This window comes from Lepeophtheirus salmonis, chromosome 11, assembly GCF_016086655.4.
Source record: "Lepeophtheirus salmonis chromosome 11, UVic_Lsal_1.4, whole genome shotgun sequence".
NCBI classification, from domain to species: domain Eukaryota; kingdom Metazoa; phylum Arthropoda; class Copepoda; order Siphonostomatoida; family Caligidae; genus Lepeophtheirus; species Lepeophtheirus salmonis.
This window is the reverse complement of record NC_052141.2, coordinates 12,609,487-12,637,422: the sequence shown is the minus strand read 5'-3', so window position 1 is coordinate 12,637,422 and position 27,936 is coordinate 12,609,487. Positions and strand designations below refer to the sequence as shown.

General features: G+C 34.1%; 4 long non-coding RNA genes across 4 annotated transcripts; 2 read left to right on the top strand and 2 right to left on the bottom strand.

Annotated features, from left to right (window-relative positions):
* On the top strand, positions 1-3,721 carry LOC139906547 (uncharacterized). The gene is made up of 2 exons (XR_011782156.1): positions 1-2,931; positions 2,985-3,721. It is a non-coding gene; the product is annotated as an uncharacterized lncRNA (long non-coding RNA).
* Positions 3,633-27,831, bottom strand: LOC121126050 (uncharacterized). Its single transcript, XR_011782155.1, has 4 exons — positions 27,703-27,831; positions 4,374-4,443; positions 4,100-4,305; positions 3,633-4,043 (listed from the first exon to the last, which is right to left on the bottom strand). It is a non-coding gene; the product is annotated as an uncharacterized lncRNA (long non-coding RNA).
* LOC139906546 (uncharacterized) lies at positions 10,999-12,389 on the bottom strand. Its single transcript, XR_011782154.1, has 2 exons — positions 11,473-12,389; positions 10,999-11,418 (listed from the first exon to the last, which is right to left on the bottom strand). It is a non-coding gene; the product is annotated as an uncharacterized lncRNA (long non-coding RNA).
* On the top strand, positions 12,185-12,586 carry LOC121126051 (uncharacterized). Its single transcript, XR_005866805.2, has 2 exons — positions 12,185-12,328; positions 12,386-12,586. It is a non-coding gene; the product is annotated as an uncharacterized lncRNA (long non-coding RNA).
* Positions 27,832-27,936: the final 105 nt, after the last annotated feature.

Below are 27,936 nucleotides of genomic sequence, written 5' to 3'. Positions count from 1 at the left end.
GGGTTGTACATTCGCAAATGCACCAAAAAATATTTTTAAAAAAAACAATTATTGTACTAAGCGAAAAAGTGATAACGTACATAAATTAAATACGAATTAAAAAAGGGAATTAAGAAAATAATTAGCAAATTAGTCTTAATAAGTATATTAATTATGGTTCAAGGAAGAACATATTTCTAACTATTATGTTGTCTATCGACAAGTTTTACTAAATTTTCTAGTTATTTAATACAAACTTTTATGAATCTCACAGTGGAATCACTCCCGTTGTTCTTTGATGTTGGTATTCCCCCTCTCTCTAGTGATGCAACACTGTTACGGCACACTCTTACGGAAAGAAGGTCCACAGTCTCGTCAGTGGATGCCGGGCTTACCGAACTACCAAGAGTGTTTTACCGAACCCAGGCTAAGAACCACTGGTCTATACTGTATGTCTCTTTTCATTTCTGACCACACAATTTTAGTTTAGTTGGAACGTAGAATGGTGCCCTGTGTCAATGCGATTCAAAATGTAAAGTTGAACTACGAGTATGTTAAGAACGAAACTGTAGACATAATATAAGTGTTAGAAAATAAATTATAAATATTACAACTGCATGAATATATGTATAGTGTATATAATAGGGACTAATTTTGTACCATCATACAGCAAGCACCCCACATCCCAAAGTCTTGCATAAATGTCTCCAATAACAATAATAATAAAAAAATAATATCCCTATCTGTCTGGAGAGGTGAACACTATAGACAAACTAAGACCACTGTGGGTATATGGGATATGAACTCACAGGAAGAGTTTACAGGGTTTTGAAAAAATCAGCCCAGCCTGTTCACATCCGCCTGTTATGGGGCAAACTATCATGTTGGAACATTTGACCCCGACCGAGAAGGTGGGTTTCGTTCAGGCTCAACTTTTTTTTTCGCCCCCATTATAGCAAGTCCCTAGATGAACAGTACCATTAGAATGTATCTGTATTATCTATGCCACGGGTCGGCCCTGCCATTAAATAAGGTTACTCAGAAAAAATAAGTGTGATCAGTTGCTTTCTAAAGGAGGGAGACTGTTGAAAATAAATTAGAGCTTCCTTGAATAACAATACTGTCTTGCGTCACTTTTCAAGGCAGCCCTAAAAAACTGACTGGAAGGTATTTCTTAGGCTGTAAAAAAAAACCATTTTAAAAAATTGGACACAATTTTATAAAAACTGAGAGCATCAATTCTACCAGTATATTAGAGCCCTGTACATTTCAAGACCTCTGGGATTCCTGTTTTGCTTTTTGTTAGCTACAGCCTTAAGGCTCATTTTTATGTACTGAGAAACAAAAAATTATTTATATATAAATGAGTATTTTGTAGATTGGACTTTTTATACTAGATAAATATTAAATGAATAAATAAATAATTCAAAAATGAACGAATGAACGCCGAAAAGAAAGTTTTTACAAAAGGAACGATTGAACAAATGAATAGAAAAATGTGAATGGGTACAGGCTAAATATTTTTAAAGAATTTTTGCAAATATTTAAATATTATTTAAGACAACAAATAGTCCAGTCCCACTTGTTGGTCCTTGGTCTTCGTCATGATTTTTGTCAGATTTTCGTCTTTGTCATGAAAAAAAAACAATAGTTGACGAAATGATTTCATCTAGTCAGGCTTGACGAAGTAAACACTGGTAATACGTGTGTACCTATATAGAAGTCTCTCGTATTTATTCCTAGAATATATCCGTGATAGAATCGGATAACACACGTCCCAATGTCAGAAACCATTGCGTATATTTTGATTCCTATTTTTTCTAACTCGTAAATAATATCTAACAATAAATCTATTGTAATCATAAAAAATCACTTGTTTCCACGATGAAATCAAACATCGAACCATAATGACCTGAAAGATGAAACAAAAATATTATAACACAATACAATAAAAGTTTTGCAATGGAAGTTAATTGAATAGGAAATAGTTGAATAGAAGGCAAGATAAGGAAATACAATAAAATAATTATTATTACCTCATGCTATTGTTTATATGGCTGTGGTAATATTAAAATGGTGGCCGTTATCATGATAAAATCCGTAAGTTGTATAATTTAAAAAATGATTAATAAATTTGCTCTTTTCATTTAGTAAGATAATGGAGTACCAGAGACTCTGCTAGGATATCAAATATTTGCTCATTTCTTGGACAAATAGTGACTTCTTTGGATAATGACATTTCATCAAAACATAGGACACCATATTCCAGAGCTGTGGACTCTAGTCACATGACTTGAACTTGAGTCAGACTCGAGTCACTAATCTAACGACTTGTGACTCGAGTCTTACTTGAACTAAAATGACTAGTGACTTGATTGGGGAAAATAACGACTTGTGACTCGAGTCAGACTTGAATATAAATGACTTGCAACTCGTAGGGGATTATATTGTATATAATTTTAGTATATGTAGGAACAAGGTAAGAAAAGAAAAATATATTGATACACTGAATTGAAGAAAAGTGGGATCAGCTCAAGCAAGAACTACTAGAGAGAAGAACTGGAGAGTGGATACATAATTGGGTCCGCTGTTATGAGAAAAATCAACTGGGTAAATGATTGATAAGTGCAGTCCTTCTAATTTTATTATACTCGAAGAAGAGGAGGGGGAGAGAAGAGAAGAGTTGGAACTACGTAGAAATACATATTTCATTCATTGCCATTTAAATGGATCTTTCGTTCGACGCATTTAGATAAATCGATACACATTCACCCATTTTTCCCGTTATAAGGTGTTCATAATTTTACATTTGAATATCCTATCACGTCTTCTGATCATCTCTTCAATATCACTTTCTGTACAAGGGATCTCTCCTCTTTGTACCTCACTCAATGGATCTCATCTTCTTTAATGGAGGGATCGTTTATTGTGGACTTGCCACTTCACTTCAAGGTAAGTGATAGTGACTTCTTATATTCATTGTCTCTATATGTAAACTCCTTTAGATCTTCTTCGGAATCTTCGTATACGGCTATAAGTTAAAGTCTATTAGTAGTCTACTTAATAGTTGGAATCCTTTAAACTACCTACTTAAGCTTATAAGAACTAAAAAGTTCCATCAACAGACAAAATAATCGATTCAAAGTACCAGTGAGGAACAGAGAGAACTTATCATCCTCCATTTATTGATTAAAATTATTTAGTCAATTCCTCCTTAAGTCAACTTTACTTCGTCTCCTACTCTTAAAAATTCCATTTCATTGAAAAGAGTCCTTCAGTGTCCTTGATGTATATAACACAGAAATCACTCATACCAAATACCTGATTTCTTTATTACTTATGAGTCTCCTTTGCCAATGGAAAATAAGTGGAAGAAAATTCTAGACTATTAACGTGCCTCTCTTTTCTCGATATGTTGGTCTGGAATGCATTTTCTATTATGTTAATACATGTAAATAGTTATTCGGAACTGTTAAGTGATAATGTGTTTAAAAATAGTTAAAAGTGGCTTCCTAAGTTCTGTAAATTTATACTGGAATATCTTAATGTCATTGCAAATCCCAAACTTATTGAGCCTGGAATCTTTTCGTATTTCCTCATTATTATTTGGATAACGTTAAATAATTTCTTTATAAATTATATATATTCATGTATTATGTTTTAATGAAAATTATATTTGGATTACTTATATATTATAGTACATTTTATTCATCAAATAAATATTTACTAGATTTGGTTCAAATTTTGCATTCGTTTCTGAAAAACCCATATTCATAATAAATATTTACATAATTCCAAGAGATTTTGGTAATTTCTAGGTATAACAACATCATAAACTTCTTCAATCGTACATTAATCAAAGGTAGGTTCGTAAAAACTCCTTTTTCATTATCATTATTGAGTGAATAAGAAAATTTATTGTAAACTCTCATTCTACTCTATTTCTATTTCCTGAAGGTTTTCAACCATTATTTTTCTTATAATCGAAAATTTAGAACTACACCCTGTGTCATTAGCCATCGTCCGAAAGGTCAACGACAAAACATTTTCTCTTTAAAGTAAGCCTGTAAAAAGTATTTTTGTTATTCAAGTAAATATTGAATTTAATAGAAATCTTTACCTGGCAACGACTTAAATGATCGGCAGGAGTTCAATTAGGACGTTTAGTGACCTGCTAGGTAATCTACAAAACTTAGATTAGGGTTTACCATGAAATATTAAAATGAAATCAAACATCGAACCATAATGACCTGAAAGATGAAATGTTAAAATGCTTCCCAAGTTAAAGCGGCTTTGACTTGGAGAGACTAGCCATTCGATACTTAACTATATTTAGAATCAGGTGATAGATTAAACAAGGAATCACATATTGGAGTAATAAATACTTAACTTACAAGGAAGAGAAGGCGTGTGCGAGAGATAAGATATGGGGTATTCTTAGGTTTTTAATTCATTGATAGCTTTCTTATTTTAAATAAGAGGAGATTGGTGTGAATTTATTAAATATTAATAATAATATTGTAAATTGCAATTAGACAAGCGAAATTTTTATAACGGTTGAATAACATTATCAATATTCTTAATTAAATAAATCATCATTATATGCCCACTATTCAACTTTTGAATCCTTTTATACTCCTTAGTTTTTATTTTAATAGAAGTTATTTTTATATCTTTTTGAATATTATCATTTACTTCAGAAACTATTAGTTTTATCATGCACTTGAAAATTTGATCAAAATATAAAACAATTTAAAGGATGCTTTTTATCAAATTCAACGTCAAAAATTTCTATCAAATATAGATCTACTGCTATTAGTTTTAAAATACTATAATTAGTGAAAATATTATTCTTACATTTTACTACATACCTAGTAATACTTATATACTTATAATACATAGTAAAATAATCAATTATCAAACAAATTATAAGGCTAAACAATGAAATATATATATATATAAACTTAAATCAATGAAACATGAATAAATACATATTTGCATTACACCATTGTTTACAATTGGTAAATAAGAAAATAATTTTGAGCCTTAATGTAATATTAATATTCTTTACAATTGTCAAGGAGCATAATTAATCGATTATTTAGTGTCAATGAATACTAAAATAATCATTCTTTTATACAGTTTTGTTAGATCGTAAGCATTTAGTGTAATCCGTAATATATTGATTGAATATTGATGTGGAGATCCTAAATCCTCACGATCGAGTGATATTTAAATATGACAACAAGTGATTTAGTTATTCAGAAAACGACTTCCGACTCACTAATTTTTGAAATATGTTAAATTAAATTCAGATTTTCCAAAATAAGTCTACTTATGTTATAAGATCACAAATAATTAATTAACATAGTTATCACGTAAGAGTTACCATAAACTATTGATGCATATGTGTAGGTAATAGGCGAGTTGAATATGTTTTGTGCCTTTGTTCTAAAAAATATCTAGGAAAGAGGACCACATTAAATTAATGGTCCAGGATCGTCTTCTACTTTTTTTTTTTTACAGTGAAAGATGAAGATACTCACAAGTAACACTAGAATCGAAAGCGAGGATGAAGTGTCTAGAATTACAGAAATAATACAGCCTTATAAATGGACTCAGTGTCATAGATATGAGTCCTTTGTTCGTTAAGTAAATCAATGACAATTAAGGACTCAAATCAATGAAAAAGTTTTTCAAGAATATTAAGAGACGCAATAGAGTAGACTTGGAAGGAGTTTGACGTAGAGAAAGGATGATAAGTCGCTTTGTTCTTCACTGAACATTTCTTTCCGGTATTATTGATCTTGATTAAACATACTAGATTTTGTAAGTGTCTTAGAAGCCAAGAAAATGCCATCTGAACGATACCAACAAATTTCGGTCCGTGCACTTTTAAACGCTGGCAAGAAACCAACAGAGATTGCAAAATACTTGGGGATCTCCAAGCAAACTGTTTATTCCGTTATGAAGTCGGTGAAGTTGGACATAAGCTTAGGTCGGGTAGAAAATTGAATCTGAAAGAAGTCAAAAAGGCTACCCCGCCTACCCTTGATCAGCGCAAGGATCTTTTGAATGCCCTCAAGAAGGCCAAGGCCAGTCGGGTTGTGATCTTCAGTGACGAGAAGACATGGACAGTGGACCCCGTGCAAAACTGCCAAAATGATAGGTATCTGTAATTTGCGGAGATTGATGAGTCCCTCCGGACTCTCGCTACGACAAACAAAGTATCCTGCATCTATCATGTACCTGGGCTTTGTAACCTCAGATGGCAAGGCAATTCCCATCATCTGGTTCCCAGTCAGACATAGGCTCATAGGGGCCGACTACGTGAATGCCTTGGAGGAGAAATTATTAGCATGGGTTCAAACCAACTATCCGGACATGAACATGGTGTTCCAGCATCCTAAAAGGCCAGAAGTGGTTGGAGGACAACTTTCTTTTCTAGCCAAAAAATATGGGCCCTTCACAGAAGATGCCAAACCATTGGACTTCACTTCTTGGACTACAGGTTGAGTCCAAGGCCTGCACCATCCGTCATCCAAGTATAAACACCTCAAGGACACCGTCCACCAGCACTGGGATGCCATGTCTGGGGAATACATCTGTAATGGGTGCAATGCCTTCCGTGGCCGCCTGGAAGCCATCATTGCTGCCAAGGGGGGCTACGTCGATGATTAGGGTAGCCAAGACATCATATTAGTTATTTTTATTATATTGACACAGCCAGCCTATTATAACTGGTTGTTGAAATACATCTTGATAACGTTTTTGATTGGAAGTGTAAATATTATTTCCCCGCACCCGATATACTTAATTAGTATTGCTATTGAAACGGTTTTTATACTTAAAAATTAGCTCTGACTTTATTAGATTTGATGCCATGTCGTGGGAACAATATTTATTATCGTTCCCACAAAACTTAATTCTTCTATATTTTTTTCAAAGTTAAAAAATGAACGGAAAAAATGAACAACGAAACGGACACTTTTCCGAAAATGAATGGAAAAGGGTGAACGTGTCCAAGCCTAGCAAGATTTGTCACATCAAATGACAAATGTTAAATTTTACAAGAGATAACGAAGATATTAAAATAGAGATACTCACTGCCTCATTACTCTAGTTTCTTAGCCAGTTATATCCTTAGGACACTTCGGGTTGGAACTTATTATTTCCTCCATATAAGATTCCAATTCATCCCAAAGAGAGTGCGATTTATTATTTCCTTTAAGTTCGAATAGCTTTTGAAGAAACTTAATTTCTTAATACATTCTTAATTTGACTGGGTTTGTTACACGTGACTGAATAATATTTGGAAGATAACCAAAGTACTTTAGAAATTGATAGGCAATTGTCAATTAGTGTAGTTCTCATAGCTAATTCATTTTTTAGGGGGAACTTGGAAGGGATGATTAATAGAGTCTAATTAAGGGGTCGGCAAACAACGCCACGCAAAATTATTTTGTAAGTAATACATTTTATTTTATAACGCCCTAATCATAAAATCAAAAGAAATAAATCCCTAAATAAAATGTAAATTGTAGCAACCTATATTTATCTGTATATATTATACAGATTTTAGAATATTACATAGACCCTACCCTAACCTTTTTATTTGTTCAAGTTACGACTCGTACCTTTCCATTTCTTGTACTTGTTTAAACCCGTACAATATTATTTGTTCACGTTGTAGTTGGTATTTTATTGTTATTCAAGTTGCAACTTGTACAATAGTGTTGTAAAGGTTCCAACTTGTACACAATATACATATATGTATAGTGATGAAAATTCTATGTAGAATGGGTATCCTAAAAAAACAATTTGTGACAATTTGAAGAATGTTTTGGAGGAGAAAAGGAATAATACTCATGACGTTTCATTAGATCAGCTAAACTCAGCTGTGAAATGGAAGGAAGAAGAAAAGAAAATAAGCAAGGATATTTACTAGTATTATTCCGATGCTGATTCCCAATTCCACTCTGAGCCTAACAAGGACTTACAATTATAACTCCACAGCATACCTCAGAGTTACTCTTTGTCTTTTATGTGCACACACGAATGTCCAATCTGGTCTTGAATATAATTGAATCTATTTAGGAAATGAAGTTCACTACTCGGGAATTAAATAATAATGACAACTGCTAAGGAAAATAAAATATCCAATTCCAAAAAAATGGCTCAGCTAAAAAATTCAATGGATTTATATCTCTATATATATAGATTTATAGATATTATACATATCAAGGGCTCTAAAGACACGCTATCCTTAGCTAGTAAAAAACCAGTAGGTCTAGCGCCTGTATCTAGCCCTTTGTGCTACGTAATGCCGTACCTTTAATACTGCATATTCCCCCGTAATTTTGGGTTCAAATCATGATTATTACATTGTGTCAACATCTCATACATCGAACAGACATTACAAACAAATATTACGTGTGACTTTGAACTAAAATCTACAGTTTTTTTAGTGATGTTCTGCGAGCTAAATTTTGCTGCACAAGTATTTTCAAGTTGCAAAAAAAAAAAAAAAAAAAAAAAATCAAGGAATTACGAGTTTTACTTGTTAATCCCTTGAATACTCGTTACTCACCTGAACACTTTTACTTGCTGAAAAACACGTCAAAAAAAAATTCTTATTTTCAAGGAATTACTGAAACTTGTAATTTAAAAATTGTTTTTGGAATTAATTTTCCAAGATTCACTTAAAAATGGGTTTATTCTAAGATGAAACTACTAGTTAAACAAAGAAGATGATGATAGTTACTAAAATAATATTCTTACCTGAAATACTGCAAGTTTTAGAGGAATGGGGATTATGATAAAGCTTAAATCTCAAGGGATATGCCTAACGAATTAGTAGATAGTTGATTAAAAATCAAGTTTGACTATTCAAATTGATGTTTAATAGTAGCCCCTCCCTCATGCATTTAGATATATTTGTTGATCTACATTAATGCCGCCATGCTCGTTGTATTTATATTGGTCTGAGGATGACTTTTTGAGCGTGTGCTTAATAAATTGCCTGATTCCAAGCAATGTCGATTTCTCCCGCAAGTCTAAAAAAAAACCAAACAAGATTTATTTTCAACCGAACTGGGGTTAAGAGTACACATTGCACAAAAGTCAACATGTTTCTACTAGTGTTGCCTTTAAGAAAACATAAACTCTAAATTTCACAGAGAAAGGAAGTCAATCTAGGAAGATTTACATATTATAATTAGGATCGAAAAAGAAAAACAGAAAATCTCAAGTTTTCAAGAGATCTAAAGTTTTGACGATTTCCGAATATCACTCGTCTTTTTATAACTACGAGCCGAGTTTTGCTCGTGGGACATCACTAGTCTTTTTACATCGATCTATCACTATTCATAACATTAGTTACTACTATCTACGTCATTTGAGTCGCTGAAGTTACATCATAATTCGATACCTATTTCAAAGAGGACCTTTAAAAAAGACAAGATATCTATAATAGGGAGAAGTGTGACCAGAACGTATAAGTTCTGGCTATCATTGATTGTTTTCTTAGTTCTATATTCAATAAGTTCTATAAGGCAATTCTTCGGCCTAGCCAGCTTTATCCAAGGCGAGTAATCCCACGCAAAGTTGTCCATGTCCCAAGGCAAGCTGTACTTTTTGTGTTAGTGACCTTACTTATCAGTTATTAATAAAGTCCCTACTCTTTTATACGTGACATCAGCGTGTAAAAACAATATCATTAGAACAAGGACTACTGGAAGAAAAGGACTAGAGACAGAAGAAAATCAGCAGACAGCTGCCGTTAATGTTTTATTCTGACATGTTATCAGAATTTTTTTTCATGATAGCACTGTGGCTGCTTTAGAGCACTTCGCTAATGAGGATAACAATGAAGAGTGTCGAAAAACCGTGCAGTTTCTCAAAATAATTAGGAGATGGTGGAATATTGTGAATGTTAGAACACCTTACGTGAGGATTAAAGAGCGAGATTCTTCAAAAGTTCCGGCTATAAGTCTTCATGATGAAAATAGTACCTTTTTGTATGATTTTTTTAAATTGGTTAAATGAATGGGAGGCCTTGGATAAAAGTAAATGTCTATCGGGAGAAACAATGCTATGAATAAGGAAAACAACAGATTGTTTGCCTAAAATCGTAGAAAACTTTGTCAAAGGAAAAGGATTTAAGTATGTCCTCCTCGGAAAGATTGGCACTGACAAATTAGAGTGGAGATTACAAATGGGAGGAAGAGGAAATTATTACTTAAGTGTCCGCCAGTTTTTAGAGAAAGATTATTAGACTAAAGTCATGGATAAAGTTCTCAACATTTTTTTTTAATGAAATTAACTAATGCTTTGGACTACATACTAGTCAATTACTTTCAAAGTGAATTCGATAAGGTCCTTGAAGTCATTGCGGAAGATTCATTAGAATCAATTGATGAAAACGAGGCTTTGCTTTACTTTGTGGCTGGATATATTGCCAGAAATGTATCACGAAGCCTCAATTGCGAAAATTGCATTAATTTCCTTATTAAGTCGACTAGTGTTTCTAAAGTTAATGACCAAATTGATGATAATAATCCGAACCATGTTAAAAAGAGAGATGCATTTATCAATCTAATAAATCGAGGTGGTCTTGTATCCGATTTTACATTTATAATATGTCTGTTGGCTCATAACCATGGTATTATTATCAATTGAAACGAAGAGACCAAGGCATTATTAACAAAATCAAACGATACAAGATCATGGTTTTCGCAACTTTAAACAGCAAAAATATTAGAAAACGCAAACCTAAAAGAAGTTTTGGAATATACTTGTAAAAATGGGCATAATGTGAGGGGCAACATTTTTCCCCGAGTATCACGTGTTTACAGTAATAGTCTTTTTAAGAATTTCGTGGTCAGAAATGAACGATGACATTCGTCTTAAATGATTTGGAAGTACACAGGAAAATGGATGTCGTAGAAAAATTAAGAAATTAAATTCAGTTTAGCTGAATGTGATAATAGGGTTAAATTAATATTATAAAAATGTATGTTTTCCTTGTTAATAAATTGTTTTATTTTAATTTAAATATTATATAGTTCAAAAGCTAAAACCATATTTTAATATCTGTGAAGGTAGATTGTCCAAAGGGGGTGGGTGAGATAAGTTGAGGAATAGCAAGTGACAATCTTACATAATCCAGCATGAGTATGCCAAGTTAAGAGAGACTAATGCTCATATTAAGGGATTAATTCATGGATATAAGTTCCCGATGTGCAGTGGAGTAGGAGTCGAGCCCTTCTAAACGTGATATTTTTTAATGGTGTGGTTAGAGGCTGAGATCCATTCCTCTTCGACGGCATCAGAGCAGATATTGCTTAAAAATAAATATACTTGTTGTGTGAATCCACTTTGGATGTTAATCAAGTCGTATGAAAACTTAGATGGGGATTCTGAATCCTGTCGATATCTCTACAAAATAAATGACTGAATGAGTGATATATTTGATACAATGAAGAGTCTTGCCTATTATCCCATGAAGATAAAGGGGATCCTCCCTCTTGAATGGGATGCTCTACTTATGAAATGAGTTGTGTTTCATGCCTGGGACTTGAGAGTTAAATTTGACTTATTGAATCCCCCCTTTGTATGAGGACTCTGAAGAATCCTATCCTCATTTGAAGCTGTAATTAAGATAGAGGAATGGACTCAGCTTTCCAGTCCTCGTACATCAATATCTTCTTCAGCATTTTAGACTAAAAACAACAATATACATACGAGTTTCCAAGGTCCAAAAAACATACATAATTCCATTAGTAAAATAAAAATATATCTTCAGAAGAATAAAACATGAAAATGGGGCTGCAGCTGTCTGCTGATTTTTTTCTGTCTCGAGTCCTTTTCTTCTAGTAGTCCTTGATTAGATTAGATTAGAATCAAAACCTGATTGCTGACAAATTATTTCAGTTACTATTTCAATTCCCTGGCTCTTCCTTAAAGAATAATAGAAGCTGAGAAATGACTCGAAATTACGCTAAAATCTACAGAATTTGGTTAGCGGTGGAAATTGTGCTACTTCTTTTGATTGGAATCATTTCATCTGTCCTCTCCCTGCTTTATTACTCAAAACATATTCCTCTTCCACTAGCAATCGGTTCAATAATGCAGTTAATAATTATCCAAGGATCCCTCATTGGCATCAGGTACATGGCTATTAAAACATCCCTTCGGTACGAAAGTAAATGGATCTATGTAGAGTTGACTTGTACTGGATGTATATTAATTGCTCTAGGGTGTGTGATTATCCTCTCATTTGGATTTTGTTTTTCTGGTCAAATAACTCAAGGAATCATCATGGGGATTTTAGCTTTAATAATCTTATGTATGTTCCATCTCGATATTTATATTTATCTTACATACATCTTTTTTCTCATTGTAGCGGTTGTTGCGACTAAATTCTTAATTGGATATCATGTAGCATATACACTGGATGAGAAAAGATTCAATAGTTTCAACGTCAATATAGTTTAAAAGCCTTTAATAATTCTCTATTAGAATTTATATCTTAGTCATGTTAATTATTATATATTTATAATGTATGTCAAGAAAGAAAATATAAATAATTAGTCCATAATAATAATGATTTCTATGGATTTCTACAATTTTCGATACAAGTTAACTTCCATAACTACTAGGAATGATTGAATCCGCTTAATTTACAATATTATTTTCCATGGTTCTTTTTGTGGATGACTTACTCTCTCGACAAATATATCATGCTGAAATCCGAACGGCACATCATTATGTTCGTTATGTATGTTCAAGTGCTCTGTAATTTTATCTTAAATCCTTTTGTCTTAGGACATTTTGCCTCGAGGAAATTTAGCCTGAACATATAAATAAATGAAGCTTTTACGGAGTAATTGCTTCATTTTGATTGAAGTTGATTTTTTAAAATTAAAATAGTTAGTATTTAATTCCATAAAATGCATAAAGTGTTTGATTTCTGTTAGAATAAAAATGTAATCATGCCCTGGATTAAGCCATCATGTCAAATGCTAATTAATAAAAGAGAAGTGATTAACAATTCTTCTATTGGAATCGGTCCCGTGTATATTTTTGTATTTATTCTTATGATACTAATATTATTGTCAAATTTATATCTGGTTCGAATTCATTACAAGATGAGATTTTGTTTGCGTATGCATTGAAATTTTTGAGCATGATTCAATCATTTTTGGACAGAAAACAACCATTCAATGGGAAAATGCTTGATAAAAAATTCCAAGGAACATCATTTGAACCCAAGAAAATAATAATCATAATAAAGATGACGTATAAATCTCATTTCTTTTTATTCAGTATGGCAAAATAGTTTAAGGCAAAATTACTTAGGGTTGTATGTTCACATTTAATTATCATATATGTAATTAATCATTATATTAAAACCAAAACGGAAATTATAAAAAAACGCTCCCTTAATTTAAATTTATACATACTGTAATTATCAATTCTATTTGAATTTTAATTATGCATAATAATGTATTACGTTTTTATGTGTTTTATCAACATAAAAACAATCTTGATCAAAAATCAAGAAAAGGAGAAAATTACTATTATTTTTTTTACTGTAAATGTTTACACCTCAATATTTCAATGACATTTTTGACAAATTTAAATACAAATTGTATGGACTTTCCATTAAAAAAAAAAAAAAAAAATACTCACTATGACCAAGGACATCACTTACTTATGCCCCAGAACGCAAATGTTAGAAAAAACTGTATTAAGCGATCAGGCAAGAAAAACTGAAAAAATGATAGCTTAAGTGGAGGTAACTTCTTAAATCAAGTTTCTTATTTTGCAACAATTCTGAATTTGAAAACTGGATATGTCCGCTCAGTGGGATGACATAAATAAAACGAGGAGCCATAAGACTTAGATTTAATTACTATGTTTAGATGAAATGACTATAACAAGGAATGGAATAAATAATTCTTAATTAGTCTACGGATTATAATAATAATGTTTCCTTAATGACTATGGATTGAACTAAAATTTTCGACGCAAATTCATCATTAATACACTATGCAGGAAAGTGATTTAGTTGTAAGAATGGGGGATGCTACTCAAGCTATGAAAGAGTACAATGTGATGCATGTTATCTTATTATTTCCTAAATGAGGTTGAGTTACTGAGTAATAGCTTTTTTGAGTTATTAGTGCGTATTGTCAGTCCCATTAAATTGTTTTTTTTTTTTTGATTTTTTAATTATATATGTTACGAACTATGTATATGAAAAATCGGTAAAATTGTAAAATCCAGGGTGGAATAGCAAATGTATGGTTATGTAAACCTAAATGACCGGGTTGTAGAAAGCATGAGCAGGGCCCAAAACATAATATAGGTTTTTTGCTCCCGTATCGTTGAAGGGTCGTTTAAAAAATACTAAATGCACCACAGGCCCACAGGTTAGTATTGAATTGTTAAAATGTGCACAAGGTGAAGATTTATCTCTAGCAGATATTCTGTGTCATTCTCAAAACGTTCAACAATATATAGGATCAACAACGAAGGAATCCTAGAAAACATGTGATAAAGAGAAAAGACACAAAAAATTTAATAGTTACAAATCACTCAAGATCAAAATTGAATGAAAACTTTGAAAAGTCTGATTTTATGAACTAATTTACTGAGTATTCTAAGATTAAAAGGCTATTTATTAGTAATTATTTAATTATATTTTGATTTCGTCAATAGTTACTTCATGAGTTTTAACTTACAAAACTAAAGTAAAAAAAATTACAAATAAATTTATAAAAAAATATAAATATTTTTTCTTTTCTTATGCCTTCATTTTTTGCAATAAGATTTTTTTCTTTTTTTTAATTTGAATTCCTTTTCAAGTACTTTTGGTACACTGAAACATTGACCGGATGAAGGGTAACAGTTTTTGATGGAACTTTTTTTTAGGTAATTACCAACACCTAAACAAATCTCGTGATCCATGATAATTTTGAATTTGGTCAACTGTACAAAATAACAAACACTTTAATATATGTATCTGCTTGAATACTATGTACCTTTTAACCTCAGGAATTTTAAACTTATCTATATTATGGATACATAGCCTAAGTGTGGATTGTTCAACATATTAAGCATGAACTAGTACATATTTTACCTATTTTAATGCAACAAAACGTTATTATTGTCACTACTCAAACTGATGATACGGGTCATAGTGAATTTCAATTGATATTCATTTCATTTCAAATTGGTTCTTATAATTTATTATGACAGCAAGCTCAGCTTTAACTTCCAGATATTAATGTATAACGTTATATTTAGATATGAATGCTATAAACCTTTAATTAGAATAGCTCATGATTACAATGGCCACTCAATGTAGAGTAATTCACTTATAAAGTAGTAAGAAAACTAATTTCTTGTTCAGTTCTATAATTAATTGAAAATTCTATCATGAATTGCTCGGAAATAAATGATATATTTTCACAGGAAATTAATTGAGCTGGATCATAAATGGTTTGATTGAAGCTGTTTATTCTAATAATTACAACTTGTACGGTAATATTCTTATGCTTAGCCCTCAAAAAGTAAATTTAAAACTTTGCTACATGTATTTATTCGCTCCGCAACCATCAATGACTTATTTCATTGATTAAAATCTAATCTACAGTATTGCATATTTGATATTTCAAGTCTGCATTAAAATTCAGAACGTTTTTGAAGAATGGAATACAGAAACGGGACATCATCATTTTTAATTTTCATATGAAGGATTGATACAACTTTACATTACACTTATAAATTCACCTTTGTTGTTAATTAACTTATATTTATAGCGAGTTTTTGTGTATAAAATATGACATAGATTGGAATAAACTATCTTATTTATTAAGTATTAGTTAATGCAAAAAGAAAAATTGGATTTCTTGGGTGGTACATTATAAACTCTACACCTAATTTTTTAACTACGTCACAGTTCATATTTTGTTGGGAGAGGGAGAGTGTAGAAGGCAATAATTTAAAAAAAGATTGTCTTATCATATTTTAGCAACTTGTCCAAGTAAAAATTAGAGTTCTTTAAAATTGAAGAACATTTAACTTATAAACCTTTGCCAAAGAATGTCATAAAATGAAATTCCTTTTAGGGAAAAGATCCTTCACATCCATTACTTGGTCGAGAAACTATTGATCCTTATATTCCGGCCACAGTTTTCCAGGATATTAATATTGTAGAGAAGTGGATATGCTTGCGCATTCCAGTTCAAATATGGATACGATACAAATAATATTTGTACAACGTTTAAAAGCTTGGGATATTCTTGGCATGCAACTTATACCCCACATAGGTGTGGATACTGGGGCTATTGTCCAACAAGCTGCTAAAGTATTAATTTGTCAATATTTTATCTTGCACCTTCATTCGTATTCTTTATTTAGCTTGCGGTCTGTCAGCTTCTATTTCGAGGTTGTACAATAATGATGTATCTATCTTCTGATTGCATTTCATAAATTTCTTCCTTCTCCGCCACCCTCTTTAATTCAAAATACAATTCATCAAAATCCTCAAAATTAGCTTGTTTTCTTCTACTAATTTATATGTTGCTGCCACAATTTGCTTTTTATCATTTAGATATCTACTCACATTTTGAATTATGGTAGTATTAGCTGGAATTTCAAACAAGTGGTGTACTTTGATAAGAAATCCAACTGAGCAACACCCCTATAATATTGCAATCTGCTCTTCTCTGGTCTTTTCCTTCGAACGAGTCAACTTCCCGTAAGTCTCAATCCATTTCAGGAAGTCTGTTTGTTTGACATTTCCTTCAATTTGGTTGCGTAATTTTGCTTTTATGGATGTCTTGACTGAATTGTTCGAACGTCTTTCCAAATATATATCTACTCAAGCTTCAATTTCAACGAGCTTTTCTCCAATTACTGTTACATTATTTTCCTCTTTCATATTCTCTTCCATAGGAGTAACAAATAGGTGATACATTTTATTCTTCAAATATTTTTTTTTAATTTTCAGATTACGACTTAAATGATGATTGATATATTGAGTGCTGGCATATTTTTTATTGAGCCAAAATCCAGCTGAAGTATGATATACCTTTAACTTTAGGGGTGACTGCGTCTATTTTAGGTGAACCCGAGTCGTCGGTGGCATAGCCATTAACTAATTTTCTTTTTTTATCTATATTCTAAGTTAAGGTGACTACATACAGTGCCGTATGTCAGGAAGATTTTTCGGTCCGCTTTACAAGGGGGAACGGTTGATTTTCAGTGATGAACGTGGGATATTTAAACAGGGCAAATGCTACAGCATAGATTAAACCTTGCAAGAATATCGTCCAATGGACTGTCTGACCATTATTTTCTTCAGGCAAACATTGGGAAAAATAAAATGAAAAGGAAAAACTCTAGACGGAAAGTCAATGCCGACCTATTCATAAAGGAAGGAGTATAATGGAGTATAAAATGCACGGTGTAAGAATGAGAGAAAATTTTTGAACTATACAATTAAGTCAAACAATTTAAACCTCCTTAAATATTTTTAAAATAATAACGGATGAAATAATGAACGAGATTATAATATACCATGAAACGGTTACATCGACAGAAAATAAATTATGTTCACAAGTCTTGATGTTCTTAACTCGCATGTATACGTGGTGATGTGTTTGAAAAAAATGAAGAAAAAAATGCATGTGTTCTTTATCATGATTAGAAGAAGAGGTTTTTCCTCTCTTTCCTTGACGCAAAGGTGTCAATCAAACTGTCCATGTCTTCATGGAGCACCTTGTCCACCATCACCCTGTCCATGTTCAAGAGGGTGAGGGAGGAGAGCCTCTCCTGGTCCATGGTGGTCCTCATGTGGTTCTTGAGCCTTCTGAGACAGGAGAATGACCACTCCGCCTCACAGCTGCTGATGGGCATTGAGGCTAGGATAACGATCACCTGTATAGCTCCGGCATCAGGCAGAACACTCCCGAGCTGATTAACTCCGCAGCAATTTGTGACGAAACCATGTCTTCTGTGTCAATATCTGCTTAGATAAACATAAATTTTAAACATATAATGCAAAATGAAACATTATAGTATTAACCTTGAATTGCTGGAAGATTGCATGGTCTGACTGGAGCTGCTCGAGTTCAAGTCTGTAGTGCTTGGCGACACGCTCATTGACACAGGTCTCCACTTCACTGTCATTGACGATTGCAATGAGATCCATTGTGATGTTTGTATCGTCGGTGGCAAATCTGCTCTCAAGCTCTAATACAATCTTATTGATTGCAACATGGAAATGTGTTTCACGGAAGTAGGATTCAGTTATTCCTTTCCACTTTATTCTCCTTGGAATCTTCGCCTCCTTGAATTCCAAATCAATTGAGTCCTCCTGGTCAAATACTGATTTCATCTCAGACGACTTCAACTCAGCAAGTTTCCAGATTGATTCAAAGATTTTCTCATTCTTAAGATCTTCAAGAGTCCTAATCACTAGGTTGACGTGTTTCCGGGCCTTTGTTAGGTCAACCTTTCTGCCTTGAAGTTCATCTGACAAGCTAGATGTGTGTCTGAAGAGTGTCTTCAACAGTTCAATGCCGAAAACAAATTCGTGACTAAAGATGCTGTTGAGTAGAGAAGTTGCTGTTGAACTCGACAATGTATCTTTATCTTTTCTCATTATTATGAGGGTCTTCATGATTCTGACCATCCCTAGAGATACAGCGTGTACAGCATCGTAGCGGAGACTCCAGCAGGTAGCAGACTGGTTCTTCAGGGTCATCACCTTGGCATGCTCCTCATCTTTACTTGTTATCTTCGCCGCCGACTTGTAGATTGCTGACCTCTTTGGTGACCCTTCAATGAAGTTGTATAAAATTTGTACTGTCCCCATTGTATTTCTCAACAGGGTTATATCTGAGAGAAGATCCTTGACTACAAGATGGAGGACATGAGCGTAGCAGTGGATGTAAACACACAGTGGGGCTGCTTCCTTCCACCTGGGGCAAGACCCTTCTTGATGCCGGATATGTTGGAGGCACCGTCCGCGGACAGGGAGACAGTGCGGGCGGGGTTAAGGCCGAGATCCTTGACAGCCTCGTGAAGCTTCTCAAACAAATATTTGCCGTCAGTCTGGGTAACTTTTACAAACTTGGGGAAGCTCTCTTTCTTGATGCCTTCACTCGTCAGATATCCCAGTGACAGACTGAACTGCTCCGTGTTTGACATATATGATGTCTCATCAACAATCACAGAGAACCAGTAGTAATCATCGCCGGCACAAGTCTTGACATCTTCAATTATATTTACCATCACTTTGGATGCTATAATCTCTATCAGCTCATTTTGGATGTCAGGTGAAGTCCAAAACCTGCCCCAGCTGAACCAAATTTTTTGACTTCGGCCTCCAGTTTATCTTTGAGAATATGATTGTCGTGTGAACGCAGGGACAAAAGTTCCAAGAAGTTTCCTTGATTGTTTTCATTAGATTCCGTCAGCTTTTCTCTTGTTTCGGAATCGCCCCTAAAAGCCAATCCTTGCCTTGCGAGGAACCCAACAGTTTGGAAAAGATACCTCAAATAAGCTCGCCACTTCAGGACTTCCTCAGCACGTTGAGACTGAACATGGCCGAGAACCGAGGTATTCTTTCTCTTTGATGTGAGGAAATTGATCCACTTTTCCATCGACAGTTTGTGTTTTTTGTTTTTAGAATGCACTTTCAACGAGGAACTGTTTTTCCATGTTTTGAACTCAAATTTCCCAAGGTTGGAAATGAAAAATTTGGAACAGGCGAAACACTTGGCTGACTTTTCAACCTCGTCATATTCTAGCCACGGGAACTTACGGAACCAGTCATATTGAAAGTCTCTGGAGTATTTGTCATCTATCTGAGGACTGTATGTTTGTAACTTGGGCTGTAGAGGATGATCTCTCTCGACTTTAGGCACAGTTTCCCGCTCAGTCTCCACTCTGGTTCTGGTCTAGAAGTCCTTCCGCTTTGGCTCCCGCCCGGTAAGTATCGGGTCACACAGATGGCTCGTGAAGACGACAGGGTACTCTGGGCCTCCGTCCACAAACTCCATCTCCTCAGTCTTGCTCTTCTCACCTCCCTGGACATTGTTGCTAGTCTCAGAGTCCTCTGCAGAGGGAATATTGTTGTTGTTGACTACAGAGAGCTGCTCGGGAGAGAAGATTGGTCCGATATCGAGATTAGGAAGTCTTATTCCATGAGAAATCCGTCCGCTGGGGTAATTTAATGAGTCGCCATTATTTTCTTGTCTGCAGTAACTTTCTCTTCAGCAGAAACGGACTTTTCAGATCTTGGTTCAGGCAGTAAGGCCTCAACTGGAGCAGGGTCATCGGGACAGGAGGAGGCAGTGACTGAGAATGAGGATGTAGCAGAGGAAGTTTTCTTAACAGCAAGGTTCAATGTTTTCTGCTCCTTATGATCAATTTTCACTTGATACTTGCAGCTGGGGTAATTCTTATGGAGTTTAACTTTGTGATCATTAAAGTTGTCCTTCTGTATTTCCTTCTGACAGAAAGAACAAATCACCAACTCTCTGTTAAAATGCGTTTTCCGCTTCCTGTGATACATTTCTGATAATTAATAAATTACTGCAACAATCCACTCTAAAAAGTACATAACTATTATTTATGTCCCTTTTAAGCAGTAATAATTTAATTTATCTTGTATTCAATGAAACAAATTCTCACGCTCTTAAATATTTCAAGAGTACTCCATACGAAAAAAGTTTTGTGCGTCTTTTTTTTTTTTTTTTTTTTTTCGCTGTAAAGTACTTCACATTTGCAACTAGTAACGTTAAACGTAATATCTAACTCAAATATCCACTCAATGTGAAGTACTTTAAATCCATACGAAAAATGTTGTGTGCGTCTTTGTTTTGTTTTTTTGGGCTGTAAAGTACTCTTGAAATAATTGCAGTAATTTATTAATTATCAGAAAGGTATCACGGGAAGCGGAAAACGCGTTTTATATTCAAAGGTTCAATCATTTATATTTATAAAATGACAGGCAATATTTGAAAGAGATATTACGGTAAATTACAGGATTTGAATTCAAATTTCTGCGATGAATTGAGATACCCGAGAGTGTTAACTGTAGTTTAAAACCTCCGTTTTATCTATCTGACTTAATTTGGCCCCAATATGGTCTTAGAGATATAATTTATTAATTTACTAATTCTATAAATGTGCCGGTGAATTTTGGCTAATTTAAGTCCAATTTGTGGTGCCTCCAAAGGATTAATCAGAATCATTTTTCCATTTAAATGAACTATAATTTGTTGGAAAATGTATTCCATGTTCAATTTTGAGAAAAATTATCTAGCTTCCTTTTGGGTGGACGTGCTACAAATATGTAATTTTATTATAATGACTCAGTACTATTATGAGTTGGTCATAAGTTACATATATATAATAGATTTTAATAATTAATTATGACTTAATTCATCTATATTTACATACCTATATGATTGGTGGACGGTTGAGTAAGGTTGTTTTTTTTTGGTCCGCTGAAGCGGACAAAGTGCAATACTGACGTACGGCCCTGACTACATATAAAGGTGACGCAGCACGGAAATTCTACTCTTATATATGCAGTGGTTACATCCTCTTTTGAGTATCCTCAATTGAAACTTTTTAAGGGATCTATAATTCTTCTTACTTGGATTTTGGAGAGGCTACTTTTAGGGTGGTTCTTATCAAATCATGTGTAGGCTTCTATGAGTTTAGTAACTTGCACTTGGTTTTATACAGACACAATTACTTTTTCGAAAAAGAAAGTTATTTTTGCAATTTTTAGCGTTTGCGCTCACAAAACAAAGACACATTTACTTTCACACACTGGACCCTTTTTTTTTGAATTTGTAAACGTGAATCCGAGTGCTTTTCCTCTTGGTCAAAACCTCTTGTTGGGACTCAGTGATCCCGCTTCAAATTTCCATGAGCCCTTCATTATTAGTATCTAATTCCGAGAGTCCATACTTGTTTCTTGTACCTTACTTGCTTCCAAAAGTTGATTTACATGCTCTTTCCTTTCACAAAGCTTACTTACGAATACCTCTGGAGGATTTAAGGTCATCTGAACTGGGAAAGGCAAAGGCAATATGGAATGAGGGGACTGCATCACTTTTTAATTTCTTCCTGCCTTTTAAGTCAAGAAGCTCAACTTAGAGATTCCGCTCAAATCCGTTGGATGCAAAATGCTATCACAAATCTTATCATTCTTAATATTAATTGGATCTTTTCGTCTGCAGACTGAGATCCAAAAAGGCTGGAGCATCAAATTTATCTGAGGAAATGCAAAATACTGGGAATACCGTGTATTGGGATAGCAGGTCATAGCATAAACACGCTTTGAACCTCGTAATGATCCTATTTTTGCTAAACATATCCAAATTAGTGCACTTCACTTGAATGAAATTATCTGAATTCCCGCAACAATGATGTCACTACGTCAGCTGAGTCAGTAAACGCCAACCAGAATGCCTTAGAAGATCCTTGTTACCTCACCTTGATATATAGTCACTTTGATTCCAAGTGCATTAATAATTTTCTCTTCCACTATTTCCTTTACACGCATCTCTCTATTTCATTCGTAAAAATATAGAAGGAGGACTCCTAGCTATCCTTGCGGAAAGAGCAGAACCTCTCTGTTCCATCTTTTTTGAAATGTTGGTAAAGACTGTTTATGTAGCGAGGAAATATCGTGGGTATCTTTCTTTTAAGTTGGTGAATAGGTTTCTCTTGAACAATATCCATCCTACTTTATCGATCCCCGAATACATTCTATTAGGGAGGAGGCTATTCATTCCAATTTTGCTTGAGGCCCTGTTATATATTAATGTAGTTCATACTTGTATATATTATATTGTTACTATGTGTACCTATATTTATATATATATATATGATAAAAAATGGTCATGTAGAGTAACAATAAATTGTACATTTTTAATATAGACCACTATGGATCAAGGTGCATAAGTCTTACACTTAAAGATTATTATATCGTGCAGTTGTTAGTTTTTAGAAGAACGTTCAAGAGGACATACCTGTGGGTTCCTAAGAATACGACAAGATGTCGACTAAAGAGAAGGCTCCCATATTATCTATTGTGAGAAGATCATCCAGCACTCAAAAATTTCATTGATAGACCTTATAACTTTTTGATCTTTCATATTATAGAAGAATATTCAATGTTAAATTTGAAAAAACTACCTATTTAAAAAATATGCATCTGCAAGGATTTATGTTCGATTTTCGATTTTTTAAGTCGTCCCATTTTTTATCAAAGGAAGATTCAACTAACTTGAAGATCCATTTCAAGAGATGTTCAGGTCCCGTAACATACCTAGCTAATTTAATGTGCGTTACTAATATTCAGTTATATTGCTTTTTTTTTCCTATAAAAAATAACATTAGTTACTTCATAGCACGAAGATCTAAACATATCTTAACGACGACCTAAGGAACTTTAGGCAAAGAGTGGACACTCAAGGCAAGGAAGGTTGAATTTATTTGTTCTCAATTCTGATTAGCTTAAAATTAGAAGCTGCTACATGTTCCTTCAGGTACGCAACCAGTTTGACGAGGCCGTCTCCACCCTAGTGAAAAGAGCAGAATAAAGGTGACTACGGCACAATATTATAGGTCGGTGTTAGGAACATAGTCTTCCTTGTTTTTAAATTGAATTGTTAATTTTTCCCTTAACTGCTCTTTCCCTAGAGTCCTTTATGCCAACATATTAAATAATCAACAAAACACAAAAAGAGCTCACGCAAATACAGATATATCTTTTGTAGTCACTAAAATTACATTTTTCTTTGCACAGATCCATTCTTCTCCATGAGCAGAGTGGGAATGAATTTCTGTAAAGAAAAAGTAAGTTTAGTGATTAAAAGAGATAAATCCGTAGTTGAGTGTGCCATTACTTTTTTATCAATGGTACAATAAGTCTTGCTAACACCTTCCTTCGTGAAAAAAAGTTTTGATGATCAGCTCCTTGCTCTATTAAGTTTTTCGAAGATAAAAATAAGATTATATGCTCACTCTTCTATCAGCTGAGGATTAGCAATGCCTCTTAGCTCCAAAAAATAGAATATTAACAATTCTAGGACTCAAGATCTGGAAAACACCGCAGCGATTAGACTCGAGAGGCTTTCACCTCATCAGACTCCATGATAAATCGGCACTACTTTAAACTTCATCCAGATCCATAATGTGGATATTCGGGGTTAAATCATACTAATATAAAAGGTTGCGTGAACAATACACTATAACTTCCACCACAATTGTTTCGACAACAAACAATAGTCATCATGGAACAAGCAAAGAGAGACGCCATCCTCGAATTGGCTCGCGCGGGACGCAAGCCCTCTGCTATCTACAAGCTTCTTAACTACCCCAAGACCACGGTGTACTGGGTCTTCAATGCCTGGGAGGTTGAGGGGAAGGTCTGCTGCAAGGCCCACAACATGAGGAGTGACCGAATCCGCACTCCCGCTTCCTTGAAGGCCTCTGGAAGTCCATCAAGGCTTCGCCGGGGACTTCCTTGTCCAGGTTGGCCAAGAACCGTGGAGTGAGCCAGCATCTGGTCTCCAAGGCTGTGAATGAGGACCTCGGATACAGGTAATACCGAATGGCCAAACAACACATCCTCACGGCATCCATGAAGGCCACCAGGCTCACCAACGGTAAGCGTCTCCTCAATGACCTGAAGAGCCATGGAGGAAGAATCATCTTCTTCTCCGACGAGAAGAGCTGGACTGTCTACAGAAGCTACAACGTGCAGAATGACAGGTGGCTTGCCAAGGAGAGAGAAGAGGTCCCTGCGGTCTTCACCACAAAGTTCCCGGGCTCCACTACGAGGGAATGGAATGCTGTCGATTCCGTGGAAGTCATCCAGGCATGCAAATCCTTTAGGGGCAGGATGGAGAAGATGGTGACTGCTGAGGGAGGACATGTTGAATAAATTTATTGTTTAATATCATGTCTAACTTTTTCATATTAACAAATACACTCCAAATTCCATTTTTATCAAGCAGGTTGAATTTTAAGATAGTTCCAATTTATCGTGGACACCCTGTAAGTAATCTGTAACTACTATCTACGTATTTATTATTTTAATAAGTTTTAGAAACGTGTAAAGTTGTATTGTGTTGGAGTTTGAGATAAAGTATTGACTATTTATATTAAATCTTGTATCTCTGATAATAGTGGTAAAAATGTATAGAGTTATCAAGATGATACGAGGTTTTTTGCATGACATCTTTGTAATTATGGAACTAGGGTCTTGAAGACGTTCAAAGTATTACTCAAATCCATGAAAAGAATTTGGTATTGTATACAAGTCATATAATTAATTCAAATTCTGAATATTATAATTTTATTAGTGATATAACCAAGATCCTTATCTCCTGCAATATTCCACTCCATATCGTGAATAATCCAAAATAGGTTAATTTCATAGAAATTTACACGGGAAAAGTAATTTTCCTTTGCTTCTCTATCACCAATTCAAAGTAAAGAAGTGTGATCAAAGATAAAAAAAGAACTTGAAGGGAAGGGGTTATTTCTTGCATTGGAGGAAAATACCGACTCTTGACGGCGGTCCATGATTGCAGTGTTAGTGGGTCTCTTATATTGTTATTTTGGGTCCTTCTTATATCATTAATTTGGAAAATGTTACGAAAGCCGACAACCAAACGATTATATTTGTTCCTGTAAAAAGTATCAACAACTTTCTGGGCTCCAATTTCAGAGGTGAAAGAATGAAGGGGTTCTTTACCAATGGAGCATGATATTGAATTAAATCAGCTGAAAACCTTCAATTTTTTTTTGAAATTTCACTTTTCTAGCTCATGATCTGAACAGAATAGCAAGAGTATTAATATCAATACATGAAATTTAGAGAAAATGGCTCCTGAAAGCATGTATCATAATAGTGAATTTTCTAAGTAAGAAAATATTTATATTGTTCACCATCAATTTAAGAGAGTTTTCAGTGTGATGTCGGACATAAATGTACCGAAATGTTCAGTTTTACAAAGAATCACGTCATGGATATTATTATAATTGTATATAATAAGTCATACATGTATTATTGATATTATTTATTTACTTTCGTACATTTTTAGGTACTTAGGTTTAAGTCCGGTTGCATGTTTTCCTTTGAAGGAACCCAGACAAATTCCGCCCATATTCCTTTTTTCATCAGTCGTTTCCAAGTTCTTACAGCAATTTTCTCCAGCTCGAATTTCACTTTGGTACCCCCATTTATTAAAAAGTAGAACAAAGCCTTTATATTATCAACAATTACTAATATATGTAATCAAACTTAACGCTTTCTCTACTGCTAACATTTCGAGCTCTTTAATATGTAGATCTCTTTCATTCCCTGTCCAACATCCTTGTTAAAAGGAGCTGTCTGAGCAAGAGATACCATAGTCTGATAAGGTAGCGCTAGTAAAATCTTCCAACGTTTGATTAAATACTCTCCTTACCGGTGCACAAGCAACAGTCAGTTCTTCTCACCATAATAAATCTTTCTGCCTCTCGGGAGAGATTTGTATTTCTGGATTAAAAGGGTCATCAAAATTCCCCTTTTCTGAATAGAATTGAAGATTTCTTTGAAAAAGAGGGAAAACTCAAAGGCTGGCCTCACAAATTCAATTAATCCAGATATTTGTTGAAAGTCTTGGACTCACAACCCTCGCATAGGACAAAATTTAGTGGCAAGATCTCGGATCTTTTGTGCTTTCTCCTCAAGAAGGGTAATTGTCTTGGAGACAGAGTCCCATAACAATGAACAAGGTGAGTCCTTGGAATACAAGAAATCTTATTCTAATTGACCTTGAAACCAAGAATTGGGAATAACAGGGAAGCTAAACATGAGGAGAGCAAGGCGTGCACAAAGGCATTAACCTGCAAAATTAAGTCATCTAAGTAGATGCAACAACTTATCCTAAGTTGCGACCTAGATATAAAATCACAGGTTTGAATAACCTAGTAAACATTATCGGCGGTGATTTGAAACTGAAACGTAAAACATTAAATTGATACATTTTATTTCTCCATCGAAATCTGAAAAAACGATGAGGGTCAGGACAATTTTTAAACGAATGATAGCCATCAGATAAATCTAAAGAGCATAAAAAAGAATCTTGGTCTAGCCAAAATCTTAATTAATCAACTGATTCTAATTTAAATTTAGAGTAAACTATAAGCTTTTTAAAGGTCTTGAGATTAATTATGACTCTCCATCTAGAGTTACCCTTCTTAGGAACCCCAACTATCCCAGAAAGGAAGGAAGGAGACGAATAACTCTTTGTAACCGTCTTTATAGTTCCAGATAGTAACATATCTACTACTCTATCTATAGCTTCTTTAGCTTCCGAACATGAAGGTATATGAATACACATATGAATAGGAAGGTTCTTTGGAGAAAAATTGTGGTTTGTAATGACATTCAATAATATTAAGTAGGAATTCACTTTTAGTTACAAATGACCAATTATATAAATATAAACTAGTTCTATCCACTGTGGGTAGCTGAAAAAAATAAACTTAAACCACTAATTTGAAAGAATTTGAATAGCTTTATATAAGGCTTCAAAATTGAAGATATTCCTAAAGGATGAATAAATCAAGGAAGAGTGCTTGAGATCACGAATTCCTTGAAATAATAATAAAAGGGATCATTACCTCACCTGTAGCTTCCTCTTGGAAGTCTTCCGTGCTCTCTCGGAGGGCCCATAAATTTATTTTGGTTGATGTGGTGTTGCTGTCCCTACGGAAGGGCTCGGGTTCGAAGGCACGTTAGTAGACGTCGACCCAAAAGTATTTTTCGAAATCCTGAACCCCTCTGCCTTGCGTTAGACAATACCCAATCCTTCTTATCATTGTCCAAGATCTTTTCATGGATGTCAGACTGAACAT